At 38.1% G+C, this 18,486-nt stretch overlaps 1 long non-coding RNA gene across 1 annotated transcript in view; it reads right to left on the reverse strand.

The window, feature by feature from the left end:
* Positions 1-4,802: 4,802 nt before the first annotated feature.
* Positions 4,803-18,486, reverse strand: part of LOC149793573 (uncharacterized) — a 32,903-nt gene continuing 19,219 nt past the window's right edge. Inside the window, exon 3 of the long non-coding RNA XR_016422577.1 lies at positions 4,803-5,014. This is a non-coding gene — a long non-coding RNA (uncharacterized LOC149793573). The remainder of the gene's footprint in view (positions 5,015-18,486) is intronic.

Raw genomic sequence — 18,486 nt, forward strand, 5'->3', positions numbered from 1 at the left:
GCGTCAACTGGTAAATCAGCTCAAGTATATAGTGAGATCGGATACGGATACACTAAAGCAAATATGCAGTACCTTGCAGCAAACTATGCAGTTTCTTGTGGAACGACATATTATAGCAACTTATTATTGAGCTATTGCTGGTTTTATGGGTTTATGTGTAGGTGGCCACTTTTAAACCTTGCCAAGCCAAAGAAACTCTCTATGTTGTCAGCAGAATGTACTTCAAGGGAAGTACTAAACTTCTATTTTAAGGAGCAATCGATCATCCTTGCAGTCAGTAATTTAAAAGATAGGACAAAACGAATATTTAATTTTTATGAAATTGGAATCAACACTGAGCATTCTCCTCCATGAATGCTATGTGGCATTAATGCTCAGACACAAGCAGTTGCATCATCACGATCACAATACGTAACCATCATCAGGTGGGGGCAGTGCGATTTGAAACCACATCAAAATAAAAATAATGCATTCTTTTTGTCGTGCCACTCGTGCCACCTCAGGCAAGCCAGCCTCTGGACATTGGTAGTTTTGGACCCTTCAAATCAATGTAGAGAATGTCAGCTGTTCTTGTAGAAGAACCCTGACCAACAAGTAATTAGATCTGATATTGCACAGCTTACCTGTAAACTTTACTTGAAGGCAATGTTTTCTGGAAAATGAATTCCTGATTTTAAACAAAAATGAATTCCTGAATTTGAACAATCTAGAATGTCTCCGTTCTCAAACAAGACAATTTGGGCAAGAACAAGAAAGTATTCCAGAAACCTCTCAACCAACACAAGAATACCCTAAAATGTTCTTCTCAAAGACAAAACACCAAAGAAAGATGAAGATCTATGTGATTTCTTTACGAAGAGAACCATAACAATAGTTGTCGAAAAGCACGTAAAGAAATTTGTTCCACCTTTGTTTGCTAGCAGTCTAGTAAAGAAGAAAAATGTCATCATCATGCAACAATCATCAACTTAAGAATATGATATAAATGCACCATATTTAACAGATAAATCTGCAAGTTTGAGTTCTAAGAAGGTCAGAAAATCAACTTCCTCGTCTGTGAAATATAAAAGTGCAGAATTGATGAGTGTCGGAGAAACATCTACTTTTGAAATAAATATTGTATTACAGCCTCTGAAAGTTGGAAAACATCACCTATGATTAGAATCCTTTCTCCTATACAAACAGGCCCCTCTGCACACTATGTAGATGATTCTGATGAGACCAATTTTGAATGTCTCCAGTCCAACATACCTATCCGACCTCACCCATGTGTACTCACCAGCACAATACTTACGCTCCTCTTCTGACAATCGTATACTCATTATTCCCACTATGAAAATGAAGTCATATGGTCAACGTTCATTTGCATACCCGGGCCAAGCAACGTGGAACGAATTGCCCACTGAACTTAGACACAAAAACACAGAGATCTCATTGAAAGAGTGCTACTAAAACTCACCTATTTCGACTGCAAGAACAAACTTAAAGATAAAAATAATGTTTCCTACCTTAAAAATGTTCAGTATGTTTTATGTTTTCTAATTTCATTGTTTTTTGTAATCATATCATTATACATGCTTTTATGTTTTAGGTGTTGTCTAATGTTGTAAAGCGCTCAGAGTTTCTAAAGATTAGGTGCTATACAAAGTCCTTAATATTGAATATTATTATTTTTTTATTTTTTGATTATTATTATTATTATTATATGCACCTAGGGTTTGTGTTAATCTTGTGATTTTTAAATGGGCATGATGTGACAAATTGCCAACAGTGGACACACCTTTCGAGTTGTTGCGATACAGGCGACATAGCTCGTTACCTTGCCCACAATAAATTTAAAATTCATTCAACGTTAAGTAATATTTGTTTACAATTTGTACTCTTGTTATTCAAAGATTTCAACTTAAATGGTATACTCCTTATTCATTTTACTGAACAACATCAAAATTATTCTATGCTTTTCTGGCATACGTCATAAAAAGGTGCCAAATTACAGGTTAATCAAAATGTCAGATAAATTCCTCTTTTACAAACAATAGAATGCCATGTGTATATTTACTGATCTTTTGTCTTTTTCTCTTTTTGCTGATCGACAGAAAAGATTGTCTGAAACCAATCATTCTTCCACTATAAATCATAACAAGTAAGTCAAACAACTTCGATGGCTCGAAACATCAATACACAAAATGTTTTAAAAGAAATTATCAAATTATGAAACACTAAAATTGCAGTCAGCTTTGAACGTGCCCTTCCCACCATCAGATATAGATCCAAGAGTTATAACCCATATTCCGTTAAATATGCCTTAGGCATTCCTGCTATGAAGACATAAATTAACCTCGTTCAAAAACGAGAACAGTAAAGAAATTCTCAGTGACATGTATTGCTATATAATTATTTTAGATGATTAGTTCTTTGATCACTCTCCCCTTCCCCTCCCCCCGCCACCGAACACAGCCATGCCAAACCCTTTGCCAGGGATCGAATAATTAAAGAAGTATGCGATTGGTTAGGAACAGGAAAAGAACATTACACAATTTGTTGAATTTCCATCCACGGCCGATAGTGGGATGCGCTGGGGTGAAGAGTATTAATGAATAACAATATCACTATCGCAAATAATTACATATTTTTACATGGCATTCGACATAAGTAAAGATGATCCCCCCACCTTTGACGTAGAGGAAAAGGAAGAGAAGACTGGTAGAGAAAGGCTACGAGAAACCGGTATGTTTCTTTCAAACTGCATTTGGTTACTAAAGACACATAAAGGTTTCATTGACTAAAACAGTTCACAGTGCTGCGGGACTTTGGTATTGCAATGTAAACACATGCCCTAACATGGTCCATCAAGAATCTAATTTTGTCTTACAATTACCTCCAGTCCAGACTGACAGCTCATGTACCAACCAAAACCAAGGAGTCGTTGTAATTGTTGATCCCATTAGCTCATTCTTTGGTATCAGTATGGAACTTTACATGTCATGCAGTGCTTTATGTACACACGAACATTTGAAAAGTTTATGAGCTATAAAATAAAAATTAAGCAGTGTATCCTAAAATGCATTAGATATATTTACATGTATTTATAATATTCTTTGATTTGCTGTCAGTTTGCGAATGTATGTATGTATGTATGTATGTGTATATATATATATATATATATATATATATATATATATATATATATATATATATATATATATATATATATATATATATAATGAACAAGCTTTCTCATTCATCATATCACATTATTCAATATTCAGCCAAAAATAAAAACTTTGATCGAAAACAAAAATTTCTAAACTTGATCAAAATGTTCCACCTGTTTCACACTAGCATCAAATTTTACTTACGTCGAAAAGGAAGGATTTTGTGTATTTCAGCCTAACAAATAAAATCGAAAACTTATATTTCTAAACTTAATCAAATGTTTTGCCTCTTTCATATTAACCTCGAGTGTTGAGCCAAATGCAAATAACTTTTTTGTGCTTCTCCGTGAACTACCAATTTCTTTCCTTTTTCTTCATTTACTCAAATTCCTTCTTGTTTTGTGTTTCTTTCACGTAGTCTAAGTATGTCCATGTACGTAATTATTTTCTTAAATGTAAAGAATATCAATGGAAAGATACAAATGTATTAACCATTAAGAAATCAATATAACTATTCCTCTTCATTAAGAAGACAAAAACTGTTATTTCTTGTCAAAGCAGCAGCAACAGCACCACCATCATAAATAACAAAATCAAGTGATACTGTCTCTTCAATTACTGCTATTATCTTGTTCTTCTTTTGCTGTTTTTGATGTTGGGTAACCATTGTAGCCAAATGTTCTATTCCCGGCTATAGTGTTGACCGTCCTAATTAGACGATTGTCCTACAGTTATCTAGTTTCCTCCAAAACAAAGACCATAACTAGTCAACATTTGAGACAGGGAGCGCGTATATACTGGATGGCAGAACCTGCTGTGCAACTCGATGTTAAAAGATAATATTTAAAATAATCAAGTTACTATTTAATTTTTTTACACTACAAACGATTTTGGCTCTGTTTGTAACCAGTGTTGATTTTTATCTGTGCATAGTAGAATTGGCAATGTGCCTCATTCAGGAGTATTGTTGCCCTTGATTCTACATCACTATATATTGCCTGTAGATTGACATTGTACGGGTATGTTTTGCACATAATTATACATTTTATCATTCTTTCAAGGCCGCTTGGTGGATACTCGTTCTGATAAAGATATATTTAGTGTTGTTCTCTGTCTCGTCAGTGTCGTCTTTGCCCATCCGTTCCTCAATTCGAGATAAAGGAACTTCAGGTTGCTGTTGGTCTAGGTACAACTTTACGATTATCTTATGCTTGAAGGTCTATTTCTTGGTTGAGCATTGGCAATAAATGAACCTTCAATTCATGTCTATTGTTACGATTGTTCATTTCAATCTTCCCCAGTATCTTGTCTGTCCTAGTATACAGTTAAAAAAATTAATCGTTGGCATACTTATCAAGAGGCATGTACACAAGGAGAGGTGTTTTCTTTTCGAGCCTAATTTTGCAATTTCAGCACGTCGTCTGCTCTCACTGGCATTATACGTTTGCCTATAAATAAGGCCTGCAGCCTATAAATAAGACCTGCATAAATCTCGGTATGAGATCCTGTCCCATCTCGAGTCTGGCATATTATACGGACTGAACATGGGAACATTATTGTTTTAGTAAGTCATGTGTCTCCTTAATTTTGCAACTTTGTTGAAAGTCACCATTTTCAGAGAAAGTCGGGACCAGATATTACCTTTTGTATATGAATCCGCCACGACGCAAATTCTTCCATGAACAAACTGTGCCCTTCGCAAGGTTGTTGGTGTAAGTGGCATAGTGTTGCTGTCGGTAGATATCCTTCATCTCATATGCCTTTTGAACTATCTCCTGCTGATGTATTTCCAGCACTTTGAGCATTTTCTCTTTGTTGCAGAGCTTCCAGACTTACGCATGTAATCAGCACATGACCTTCTAAACAATAAAGATAATAATAATAACAATAATAGTAATAATAATAATAATAATAATAATTGTTGATGATGATGATGATATTTATGTTTTATGGTTGGTGTCTATCGCAAACTCAAAAGTTAGAAGATTGATGAAATGTGAATTTATAATCGAGAATAAGATACGGTGATAGTAACAATATTGTAGTATCTGCAAAGAGGGATTGCTTCTTTTTTGTGAATGTTTACAGTGAGATGTACATGATGACCAGATAGAACGGCATGATGAACAACAGTCCCTCAATGCGAGTGACGCTCTACTTGGCACAAGAGTTCACAGGAATTCAAGAAAAGAACATTTCTTTCTGTTAACTGTTATGTATGAAACTATATCTGATATTCTTTAGGAATCAAATTATTTTCAAATTAGCCACTGTGGTGCGCATATTTGATGTCAGCTTGGCACTAATTTCATTTAGGACAAATAGTCATCATTAGAAGTCTTTGGCTAAACATCCCATCTCATAATAATGATCCATTCAGGTGGAATAGTGACAAAAATTTTAAGACAGTGGTTGTGACAGCTATATTGGATTTCAGAATGACAACCGTTTCTTTTACGACCAAGTACTTCTCCAAAGTCCATGTTGATATAGCCTTCTATTTGGAAGAAGTAACAAATACCGATATTTTCAAGATGTGACTTAGCATTCAGGAGTATCAATCGCAAGATTTTAAAGATTGTTGCAATTGCAGCCATAATGGATCAGCACCATATTGAATTCATTTAAGACAAACCAAAAACCATAACACGTCTTTCAGTAAAAACGTCACGCTCATGCCATCATTTATTCAGGAATTTTCAATTTGGTTGTAGAAAGAATCCTTTTTGTGGAATCCCCCCTTTACTATGGTTTTCTTTTGAGAAATGCAATGCCAGATTATATACAAACGTTTGAGTGGTAGCGAAGCCAATGAATATGGATTGGAGTTATTTCAAACTGTTTTGATTCTAAACGATTAATTCTTTTTTTCCCTTGAAAATACATGTGCTCATGGGAGATTCTTAACCAAAGACAGTTCTTATAAAAAATGTGTTTAGATATCCAAAACCTGAGTGATAATTCTTGTTTCTACAAGGAACTACAGACTTCAATACCACAGGTTACAGCATACGTCATCGTCATACATCTTAGATTCTTCGTCGGGATTCGAGCTTGAAATCAGTAGAACATTTTGTTATTAGGACTACTAAAATTTTATTCTTGGATTAATTTGGATTTGATTTTATAAAACCGTAAGTTCTTATTTTTTATATTTTTACATAATTTTTCTAGAGAAATATGTTGCATTTTTTTCAACGCTGGCTGTTTTCACTCTTTCTTGTGTTACTGTTTATTCGAGCCTAAACATGTGACATGAGAATTTGGGCGTTCGTCCTAAGGAAAATTTTGAATTTTCGATAGAATATTTAAGAAAACTTTGTGTTTTGAAAATTGAATTCCCAGGTTTTTGAAATCTTAGTGAATCGGCAAGCTTATTCTAAGATATCATTAAAAGTGGAAATCTTTCTTTCAAATCCTACCCAGGAACAATTAGATCTTTTCAAAAGAGATGAATTGATTCAATTTGCCAGAAAATACGATCGTTTTGAAGTTAACGAAACAGGAAATAAAAAATATTTTGGTACAGTATTTGGTAGAAAAGAATGTTTTGGATACAAGTGTTTTGGTTTCGATCTGTAAATCTGTATCATACTTTGACATAAACGTGAAGGAATAAGAATTAAAATACAAGATGCAATTGGAGTTTAGGAAGCTGGATCTTCAGAAAGAAGAGAGAGAAAAACAAATGCATTTACAAACGGAAGAAATAGAGAAAGAAAGACAAATGCAATTACAAGAAAACAAATGCAGTTACAATATGCGAAAGAGGAGAGAGAGAGACAGGAAATAGAGAAAGAATAACAGAAGCAAATGCAGTTAGATAAGGTAGAAAGAGAGAAAGAACAAATACAGTTACAGAATGAGCGTATGCATTTACAGTTGGAGAAAGAGAAGCAAGAGAGGACAAATCAATGTAGAATCAAAGAAATGGAACTGTCAAGTGAAAAGCACATTCATATTTCAAATCCAAATTTAAGTTTTGATCTTGCAAAGAATATTCGATTAGTGCCCCTTTCAGAGTAAAAGAAGTAGACAAATATTTTCCTTATTTTGAAAAAGTTGCTGAAATGTTGAAATGGCCAAGGGAGCATTGGGCTCAGTTATTACAATGTGTATATACTGGTAAAGCTAGTGATATCTACAGTTCACTGTCAGTTCAACAAAGTGGTGACTATGATACGGTCAAAGATGCGTCTTAAGGGGTTATCATTTAGTCCCTGAAGCTTATCGGCAAAAATTCAGAAACTACAGAAAAGAAGCAGGACAAATTCATGTCAAATCTGCTAGAGAAAAAGAGCAATTATTTGATAGATGGTGCTTGGCCATGCAAGTCTTAAACAACTTATATTACTTGAGGAGTTCAAAAACTGTGTACATAGTAACATTAAGTCTTATCTTGATGAGCATCAGATTGAAACCTTAGAAAATGCTACTCGTGCTGATGATGAGTATTCTTTAATTCATAAAGTTCCTTTTGTAAATAAGACTTTTACGCAACAGTCTTCTGGTAGAAAAGTATTTCAGCCTAATACAAGCCCTTTAAAACTCAAATTGGCATAACTTCTAAAAATCAAACTTCAAAGAAGCTTGATTCAAGGTCGTTGTTTCTTCCCATGTGTACCTATTACAAGAAAATGGACTCGTTATTTCTGATTGCTACAAATTAAAAAATAGAGATCAGAATCAAGACAGACCTATTCCAAATGCTCTTATTTCTAAGAGGTTAAGGTCACAGTCACGTATTGCAAGCAACACATTTGTTGGGTCAAATAAATCCCATTCTGATTTGATTTTGGAGAATTATGAACCATTCATATCGAAGGGTTCTATATCAATCTTGGGTGATTCGGACAATCATATCCCTATTAAAATTTTAAGGGACACAGGAGCTCCTGGGAGTCTTTTATTGTCAGGTACTTTGCCTTTTTCTGAGCAGTCTTCTTCTAATGAGAGTGTTCTTATTCGGGGAGTAGGGTGGGGTTTTGTTAATGTTCCTCTCCATTGTGGTAATTTGTCAGCAGACTTAGTCTCAGGACCCGTGACAGTCGGAAAAGTCTGTTTTACGGGTTGAGGGCATTCCTTTTTTACTATGCAACGACCTAGCTGGAGACAAGGTTGTGATTAATCGACTTGCAACTGACAAGCCTTGCTTGGATCAGAAAGTCAATCCAATTGAAAAAGAATTCCCTGGTTTATTTCCAACTTACCAGAGCTATGGCAAAGAAAGCTCTTAAGAATGATGTTGATAAGAGAAGTATTCCTTTAGCTGACACATGTATTGGTCAGGTTTTTGATGAGGTCACGTTCACTCCTTGTGTGGATCAATTAGAAGGTACTAATCACAGCAATCCTATTTTAACGACTCTTTCTCTTTATTCTAATCAGGGTGATAAACGACAATCATTGGTTGTCGAACAGGAACAAGATCCCGAGATCTCCTGTTTGTTTCAAAAGGCCATTAATGAAACTGAAGCTACTGAAGTTCCTGTCTGTTATTTCATTAAACATGGAACTTTTATGAGAACATGGAGACCTTCTGAGGTACCTGCTGATAACGATTGGTCTTTATATTATCGAATTGTAGTTCCGAAACCTTACAGACAGGAAATATTTAGTCTTGTCCCTTAAACTCCATTGGCTGGTCATTTAGGGATCAATGAAACTTATTACAAGATCTTAACTCACTTCTAGTGGCCGAAACTCAAAAGTGATGTTGGTAAATACTGTAGATCTCGTCACACCTGTCAAATGGTAGGAAAACCATATCGGAAAATTCACAACGCTCATCAACAACCTATTTGTGCCTTTGACTAACCATTTAGTTGAATTATGGAAGATTGTGTTGGTCCCTTACCTAACACCAAGTCAACAAGGTTTCCAGAGGCAATTCCCTTGAGGAATATAAAATCTAAAATAATAGTACAAGCTTTGATAAGACTTTTACTCAATTTGGCCTTCCCAACTCTGTTCAATCGGGTCAAGGGTCAAATTTTAGGTCTGGGAATTTCCAGCCTATTATGCTTGAATCTGGCATCCAGCAATTCAAGTCAAAAGTGAAATTATAGTTTGACAGAACTACAGTGGAGAGAACTTTTGAGTTTTGTAATAATGGAGTTATGTCTCTCTTGCTTATTCTTCAAAGTTGTCTTCAGTTTAGATATTACGGCCTTTACAAAGTTAAGAAGAAAATGAACGAGTTAAAAAATATTTGTGCTCGTGGGATTGAAATAAATTATAGGAGTACCAGTATGCTGAAAGAGGTAGCCAGATTAAACATGCAATTAATTTAGTTGAACCTGTCCCATTCAGTGAAGGTTTCAGCGAAGGAATATCATCGGATGATGATGATGATTTAGTGACAAATCTTCGGAATTCAGAAATTATAAAAGATCTAGGCCAGAAACGTTCATATTTGCAAGAGCAAGAAAGAAATGAACTTAAACAGTTACTTTTTGAATATGAGTACTTATTTCCTGATGGTTTTTCAAGAACCAAGAAAATGTTCCTTGACGTTTAAATTGTAAATTCTAAACCTGTCAAACAGCACCCGTAAAGGATGAACCCTCTCAAACAGGAAAACTTGAAAAACGAAATTCAATGTTTGCTGGAGAATGATTTTATAGAGCCCAGTAAATGTGACTAAGTTCACCATGCATACTTGTTCCAAAACCAGATAAAACTTTCCGTAAGTGTACTGATTATAGAAAGGTGAAAATTGTAACAACAGATTCATTCCATTACCAAGAATCAATGACTGTGTTGATAAGATCGGGAATGCCAAGTACGTCAACAAATTGGACCTTCTGAATGGATTCTGGCATATTCCACTAACGGAAAGAGCAAAGGAAATGTCGGCATTCGTGACTGCAGATGAACTTAACCAGTATACAGTAATGCCGTTTGGGATGAAAGGGTCGCCAAGTACATTTCAACGTCTCATGAATATGATTACTTCTGGTCTAGACAATTGTGATGCTTGCATCGATGATGTCATCATCTACAACGACACCAGGAAAGAACATTTAGCAACAATTCGAAAATTCTTTGACAGACTCACTGATGCATGTTTGAAAATTTATCTAAAAGTGAGTTCTGCCGTGCTAGTGTAACTTTTCTAGGACACATCGTGGGACATGGACAACCTGTATATACCAAGGTCGAGGCTATCTCTGAAATTCCCGTGGCTGTTAATAAAAAGCAACTGATGCGATTTTTAGGTATGGCTGGATACTATCGAAATTTGTTTTCCAATTTTTCTATAATTGCTGAACCCTTTATTAAGTAAGAAAAGAATGTTCCTTTGGACTGACAAATGTCAGAAGGCTTTTGACAAGTTGAAAGCCATACTTTAAATTCATTATTTCTTGGAAAGTGTTAGAAGTGAAGTCTAATATTCACGTGGTTCGAAAGATAGATATGACTATTATTAAGTCTTCAGTATATTTTAAATGTATGGACCTTTGAAAGTAGACAATATTTTGAGAGATATTTTTGTCTTAAAACTAAGAAATCAATGTATCTGTCAAATGGAAATTTAGATTGCGAGTGTAGTCACATAGCAAAAAGTTTTCAGTCTAGTGCTGTGTATGAATTAACTGAGGATACATATAAATGTATATATAATTGTTACGGCTTCAAGGAGTACACAACAACCAACGAACTAACTATTGGGCAGAGTCACTTTGTAACCCTATTTATCTCACTCTGTTACAAAGAGGAGATATAGCAATACCACACATTACGCATTATTAAATGTATGACTTTTTCTGATGAGATAAAGATAGCTATTCCTTGCACTGGCGTAATATAAAGTTTTGTTTACAGTTTGGGTAGAATTACCCCGCTTCAATCTAATTCCTCAACTGAAATGATGTTCTCCTCTCAGCTGATCAAACTGAATCAGTGCATTGGGCTGATTAGAATATCTATCATGGCAATAGGAACACGTAGAAGCTTTTTCTTGTGTTCAGATTGGTTCTGGGAGAGGACAGATTCAGCCGTGTCCTGGTTCTCTGTCTGTCTGTCTGTCTGTCTGTCTGTCTCTCTCTCTCTCTCTCTCTCTCTCTCTATATATATATATATATATATATATATATATATATATACATAGAGAGAGAGAGAGAGAGAGAGAGAAAGAGAGATAGAGAGGGGGAAGATATATATCTATATATTATACTATGTGCCCAAATTCCGTGCTCGTGGCTATTTAGAAAACATTTGCTAGACCGAAACCGGACAACCACTATTAAATTTTACACCTTATTTCTATTTTTTTAAAAATATAAATAAGCAAAGTAGATAACAAAATATAATGCAAATTAATATATATGAACCGGTTATACTTAACACATGATATAGCATGATTAAAACAATGTTGGCTCGACTTCACTAGCGAAGATTTAGGAAAGGAATGTCCACGCCTATTGTACGTGCGCTGGTGGCGGACGAGTCCTATAAGTGAAAAATACATCCGTCCACAAAGGCTGCAAGGGAATGTCTGGGTTTTGGTGGATGCTGATGATGGTTCCCGGATTTTGTCTTCGCCATCTTTTTCCACCCAAGCTGTTCAGAAATGGTGTTGGCCCGGTGAACTGTACGTCGCCAGCTTTCACGGTCAGCAGCTTGTGATGCCCATTGGCAGTGGTCGATGCCACATGTGGTGAGGATCTCTTCAAGGAGTCTTTATATCTCTTTCGATGTGCCCTCTATCACGCTGGTCAGTGGACAGCTGACCATACAGTGCGAAAATTGGCAGAAGATGATCCTCAATCCTGGAGACGTGTCCATAGCTGTATCTTCATGAGCGTGGCCTCAATGCTGGTGTTCCCTGCCTTTTTTAGGATGTCACTGCTGGTGACGAAGTCACTCCAGTGGATGTTGAGGATGGTGTGGAGGCAGAGCTGATGGAATCGTTCGAGGAGGCGGAGGCGGCGGCGGTGGCTGTAGGTGATCCATGATTTGGAGCCATATAGAAGGGTGGTCAGTACATCTCTGTAGACACTGATCTTTTGTATCTCTCTTGAGAATGGCGTTGTAACACGCTCGGTTATAGAGAGTGCCGAAGGCGCTGTTAGATTTGGCCAGTCCGTTGTCTATTTCTTTGTCGATCAGAGATCACACGCCCAGGTAGGTGAACTGGTGGACTACTTTCAGATCTTTCTGGTCGATGAAGATGCTTGGTGGCGGGAAAACTTCCGTGGTTGCAGGCTGATGAAGTACCTCAGTTTTCATTAGGCTGCCCGTAAGACGAAGGAGCTGGCAAGCTTCTGAAAAGCAGGATGTTATGCTCTGTAAGGTGGCTTCCGTGTGGGTTTGGTGCGCTGATCTCTTTTTGGCAAGCAGGTCTTGGATTTCTTGGTTGTTTTCATCAAACCAGTCTTTGTTTTTCTTAGTGGTGAATCCAAAGATTTCTTTTAGCCTTGATGTGGTTCCACGTCTCTTTCAGAGATAGATCTGGCAGAGAATTAGGTACTTTAAGTCTAGACAGTAGGCTCTCTTGAAAATCTCCCTTGACAACTGAAGAAAACAGGCTTTTCACCTGGAGCTTTTTTCTCAGGGTGCCTCCTTGTTGTCTGGGCCTGGGCATGAACTGGAAATCGAGCTTGCATCGGACAAGATAATGGTTTGTGTGGCACTCTGCACTGGGCATCACTCTAATATGAATGATATATTTTAAGTCCCTCTGGCGTACTATGACGTAATCGGTTAGGTGCCAATGTTCTGAGCTAGGAAGCATCCTAGTTGTTTTCAGGCTGTCTTTCTGCTGAAATATGGTGTCTGTGATGGTGATCTGTAGTTCTGCGCAAAATTCAAGAAGTAGGCGCTCATTATCGTTGCAGCTACCCAAGCCATGCTTTCCAAAAATGAATTTAAAACATGTATTAATTTTTTTTCTACATTCAGTAATTAGAGAAAATGGCAATTGATTGAACATTAGGATTGACATCACTCGGACTTACTCGAGAATATGAGCACAGTCTGGGTGAATCAAGCATGCAACATGTGCATTAATATGCACTGTTTCAATTTCACCGAATATCTTCCTAAATACTGAGCAGTAAATTAAAATTTGAGACTATAATTAACGACACTTCGGGAAGATGGCGAAAAGTTAAGTCGTATTTATACAAACACAAGTTGACGTTTCAAGTAGCAGTCCAGTTCATAAGTTGGCTATCAGCCCTATTAAAATTGCGTATCTAATGTTTAAAAGGTTATGAATCTGCTACATGGTGTGCCAATTGTAGTCTAAAGTTGATATAAATTTGCAGGGTAACATTTTCGCTCCTTGAGAATGAGTCACCAAGTACCGTTACTTCTTCCGTCATGCTGGTATTGCATATTCCGGTTTTGATTACATGTCTGACCCACTTAAATCAAAACCTAATTTCACTCAAAGCGCATTAGTTAAAATTTTCAAACAAATCTTAAAAAGTAGTAAATTGTTTGCTCTTTCTAGACATGTATGTGTAGAGAGAATATTTGGCCAAATAAGAGGATAAAATGCAATCTAAATACTTCGATGTGTCCCTGCTCACCTTAAAATGTGAGTAGTGAATAGGGATACCTTAGCCTCAATGGGAATTAACATCACAGGACCCCTTGGGATCGTTTAGCCTCAATGGAAATTTAACATGGGGAAAAATCGTGGGATCGTTTAGCCTCAAAGGAAATTTAACATGGAGAAAACTCATGGGACACTATAGCCTCAAGGGGAAATTAACATGGGTGGGACTGTATAGCCTCAAGGGGAAATTAACATGGGTGGGACTATACAGCCTCAAGGGGAAGTGAATATGGGAAATGGAATAGGGTCGGGACCCTATTTTAATAGGGTCCCGACCTGATAGGTCTATGGAAAGGGAACAGGGGAGAGGGATATAAAACACACACACACACACACACACACACACATACATATATAGAATAAAAATTTGGGCTAGGCAATTGAAAGTCAATCTCTTTTCGAGAATTGGAGTGGCCCTGAAAAGAACCTTTGGGTTTATGTTAATATTAACATAGAGGGCATATGTCACATCTTCTTCTTCTTCTTCTTAAACTCCTTATGACTGCAGGTCCATACACAAGTCCCCTCTTGAGGCATCCTTGTCTTTCTATATAAATTCTTCTCATCCATCGACTAGTATCTGTCCTATGGACAACAGTCCATTTGGATCGGACATACATGGGCATGTCCGTCCGGAACATCATCGATGAAATGAGAGTGGAAGACTCTACGGTAGTCCACATGTTGTGGGTTGCCGAGAACAGGTGAATCAATGCAGTGAACTGCACTTATTTATAGGGACAGAAAGGATTGAAACGGATTGAGTTCGGTGACCAATCCAAACACGCGTTACAAAATTCAGTCAGCCCACGTCCAATCGGAAGAGAGCAGTCTGTGACGTCACGTGGTCCATATAGATTCGCTAGCGCCTGTGCGTAGTCAATTTATGCGACAGCTTTTCAACATGACGGAAACTCAGAAAACGATCCATTGGGGTGCACAAGCAGTGCAGACCGCCCAAGGGAATCCGGACTTACTTTCAGAAGAGGTGAATTGGGATTTTGTGGATTTTCTTACCTCGCAAGAATCTGTTCCGTAACCTTCGTCACCTTCATTACCGCACGTGGAGAATTTTAGACAGAGACAGAAAGAAGAATTGGAGAAATTTATACAACAGCAAAAGGAAGCGGAACAAGCTTTTCTCCTACAGCAACAGCAGCAAGAAGAAGAGGTAAGAAAAAAACAAGAAGAAGAAGAAGCAGCAGCAAAGAAACAAGGGTGTGAAAATCAAACGGTCACGGTACCGTTAGACATTTTAGCGGAGTTAAGAAGTCTGAAACAAATGTATCAGACTTCTTTATTACGACCGAAGAGAATACGACCTTCCCCAGCTAAACACGCCAACCCTGTGACTAAGCCTACCGTACCACCCTTAGTGATTTCAACCAAATCATCACCATCAGAAGTAGGCCTCGGCCGTGGCAAAGGCTTAAGTCAGTTAAAGTTGATTGCTTAAACTCATCCCTACACCAAAAAAGGCTCTTTTCAGGGCCACCCACGTCTCTCGAAAAGAGATAAACTTTCAATTGCCAATAACTCAAAAAAAAAAAACAACAACAAAAAAAAAAAAAACAAAAAAAAAAAAACAACCCATTTTACCCCTATAGTACCTGTCTATGACTGTGAGTGTACGTTCTTATTTTAAAATCAAAACCCAAAGACACTTACCTTATATAATTAATTTATTCTTTTATCAATATTTACAATCCAATTCACAATTCACAACATAACACTTTAAAAAGTTCACTGACTTCTTCTGTCTCATTATTTACTCTCTCTGTTTTTTAAATTTCTTCACAGTCACAGTCTTTTTCTCTACTTCCTCCTCACTTTCTTCCCTTCTTCTTTTCTTCTCCTGTTTCTTTTTCTTCACCTGTCTGCTTTCTTCCTCTTCTTCTTCCTTTTCTTCTTTCTCTGAATAATCCCTCTCTTCTTCTGACTCCTCTTGTTTCATTTTTGGGCAATCTGGAGACCAATGTCCTTTTTCTTGACAATAATAACAGGCATCTTGACTTTTGTCTTTTCTAACCCCTTTTTTTCTTTTTTGACGGTCTGGACACTCTGAAGACTAATGCCCTTTCTTCTGACAGATATAGCAAGTATCTTCACTTTTATCTCGAAAGGAAGGAGACTATTCCGTCGACTGGTCTGAAGAAAATTTTCTAATGATCCCTCGCAAAGCTCTGATGAAACGTTCGATTTGTATAGTCTCTTCCATCGTTGTGCTCGGTTAGAGAGTGAAATGAATAGTGAAAGGACAAGACACATACCCTTTTATATACGCTGGTCTACCATGACTATAAAGTAGCCCATGGTGTTTAAACTTTAGTCATTTGACTTTTTGCTTTCAAGATGAAACGATCCAATTCATTTGAGAAGAAAGAAGAAGAAAGTAAGAGGCAGAAACGTGATCTATCGCCTCGTACCAGGGCTGAAGTCTTGGCACAAATTCATGCCAGTGATTTTGAAGAGGACATGAGTGAACCAGAATCCAAACCCTCTAAACAAAGTTCACCACCCTTAGTTAACCCTGAAAAAATACTATTCCATTCGAGAGACCGAAAAGCGCTCCTCTAGAAAATTTAGAACCACGGCTTACAAATACACGGTGAACTTCAAAGATTTCAAGTCCGAAGTACCGTTAGAGAAAGCAGAAGGGTTCATCACCGGGGTGTGGGATTCTTTGCTTACCACACTCAAGCGACAATGTCAACCCAAAGAAGACGATCGCTTGAGACTTTCCATACAACACGACGGTTTGAAATCCCCTGTTTGGATCGAGTTTAGCGCCCCTTCAGAATTGACTGCTTCCAAAGTCATGGACAAGATTCAACACGTACTACAATCCAATGACCAGTTTGACATGACCGATGTAAAAGCCACACTGGACATGACCCACGTCTCTCCTCCTCAAGGGACTGGACGCAAAAAGATGTTATTGGTGGACGACCTTCGCAGCACCAAAAAGAGTCTCGTCCGAATTAACAACCCTCAAGACCAGATGTGTTTAGCCCGAGCCATCGTGGTGGGACGAACTTATATCAACAAGAACGACACGGTAGAATGGAAAAGAGCCTGGAAAACTATTCGACAATCGGACCGAGCCAAACAACGAAACGAAGCAGAACTCTTGTTACAACAAGCCGGCCTGTCCAAAGACACACCCTGCGGTATTCCTGAGATGCAAAAATTGCAAGATGTCCTAGCTCCACGCTACACCTTGAAAGTGCACCCTCAAGAAGTGCGCGGACCTCTGTTGTTTCGAGGCCAAGTCTTTAAGGCTGGAAAATACATTCACCTTTATCATCACGATGACCATTTCGATACCACTACCAGTATCACCGCATTCCTGGGATACGGTTATTACTGTGAGAAATGTGACTATGGCTATAACAACCGAGAGCAGCACAAATATTGCGGATCGAAATGTTCAGGATGTTTGGCCTCTCCACCCTGTCTGAACGAAAGGCAAGAACCAGTGCATTGTCCTGCTTGTCTGCGCACGTTTGTCAGCCCTGCCTGTTACCAACAACATCTGAAGACGCAAGGTTCACAGCAGAAATGTCCTTGTCAACTCCTGAGATTGTGCCCTACCTGTGGACAAGGCATATGTACCAATACTGTCAAGGCACACGTATGTCGAGGAAAGAAAAAAATGTCACATTTGTCATCACATCGTGGACTTGGAACACCAATGCTACGTGCAAAAATACCATCCCCAACCAGAGAAAGAGGATGGTCACAAGAAGAAGAAAGGCAATTTCATCTTTCTCGATTTCGAATGCATGCAAGAGACCGGCATTCACATTCCTAATTTCTGCGTGGCTCATCGAGCTTGCGAAAAGTGCATTCAAGAACCTATCTTCAGTCATTGCCCTCACTGCAGCAAGATTCCTGGAGGGCGTGAAAAAATATTTCGGGGACCGAACACGCTAGCCGATTTCGCCCAATGGGTCTTAGACCCCATCGACAAGACGTGGAGCCAAGAGGACATCGGACGTTACGGAGATTGTCATCGTCATGCTACGGTGATGGCTCACAATTTCTCCGGATACGATGGACAGTTTATTTTGAGATACTATACGGAACAAGGCACCGAACGTCCGAAAGTCACTTTGAACGGAGCAGAAATCATTTTCATGCAAGTGGGACAAGTGCAGTTTAAAGATTCGATGAGTTACTTGGCCGTGCCTTTGAGTCGAATGCCTAAAACGTTTGGAATGACAGAAATGGCTAAAGGGTACTTTCCACACTTGTTCAATACGGAAGCCAATCAACATGCCGTTCTACCCCATTTACCTGAGGCTCACTGTTACGACCCCGACAACATGCGTACCGAACAACGACAAGCTTTCTACGTTTGGTACCAGGTCCATGCCTCCGACCCTTTCGACTTTCATAAAGAAATGCTAAAGTATTGTCGTTCCGACGTGGACATTTTACGGCGTTGCTGTGGAAAATTTCGAGAACTGTTCATGGAACACGGAGGGGTCGATCCTTTGAAGGAAGATTGTACCATTGCCAAAGCGTGTTCCTTAGTGTACCGGCAACGATTCATGCCTGAAAACACCGTGCCTGTCATCAGTCCTCAAACGACCAACTATGTCAAACGTCAATACTCGGTCAAAGCCCTACGCTGCTTACATTACTTGTGCGACAAGGAAGACAAATGGATTCAGTATGCCCGCAACGGAGGAGGCGAAAAGACCATCGGAACGCATTCGGTCGATGGCTGGGACTTGGAAAACCCCAAGATCGTGT

This window comes from Sinohyriopsis cumingii, chromosome 8 (assembly GCF_028554795.1).
Source record: "Sinohyriopsis cumingii isolate HCF-2022 chromosome 8, ASM2855479v2, whole genome shotgun sequence".
NCBI lineage: Eukaryota > Metazoa > Mollusca > Bivalvia > Unionida > Unionidae > Sinohyriopsis > Sinohyriopsis cumingii.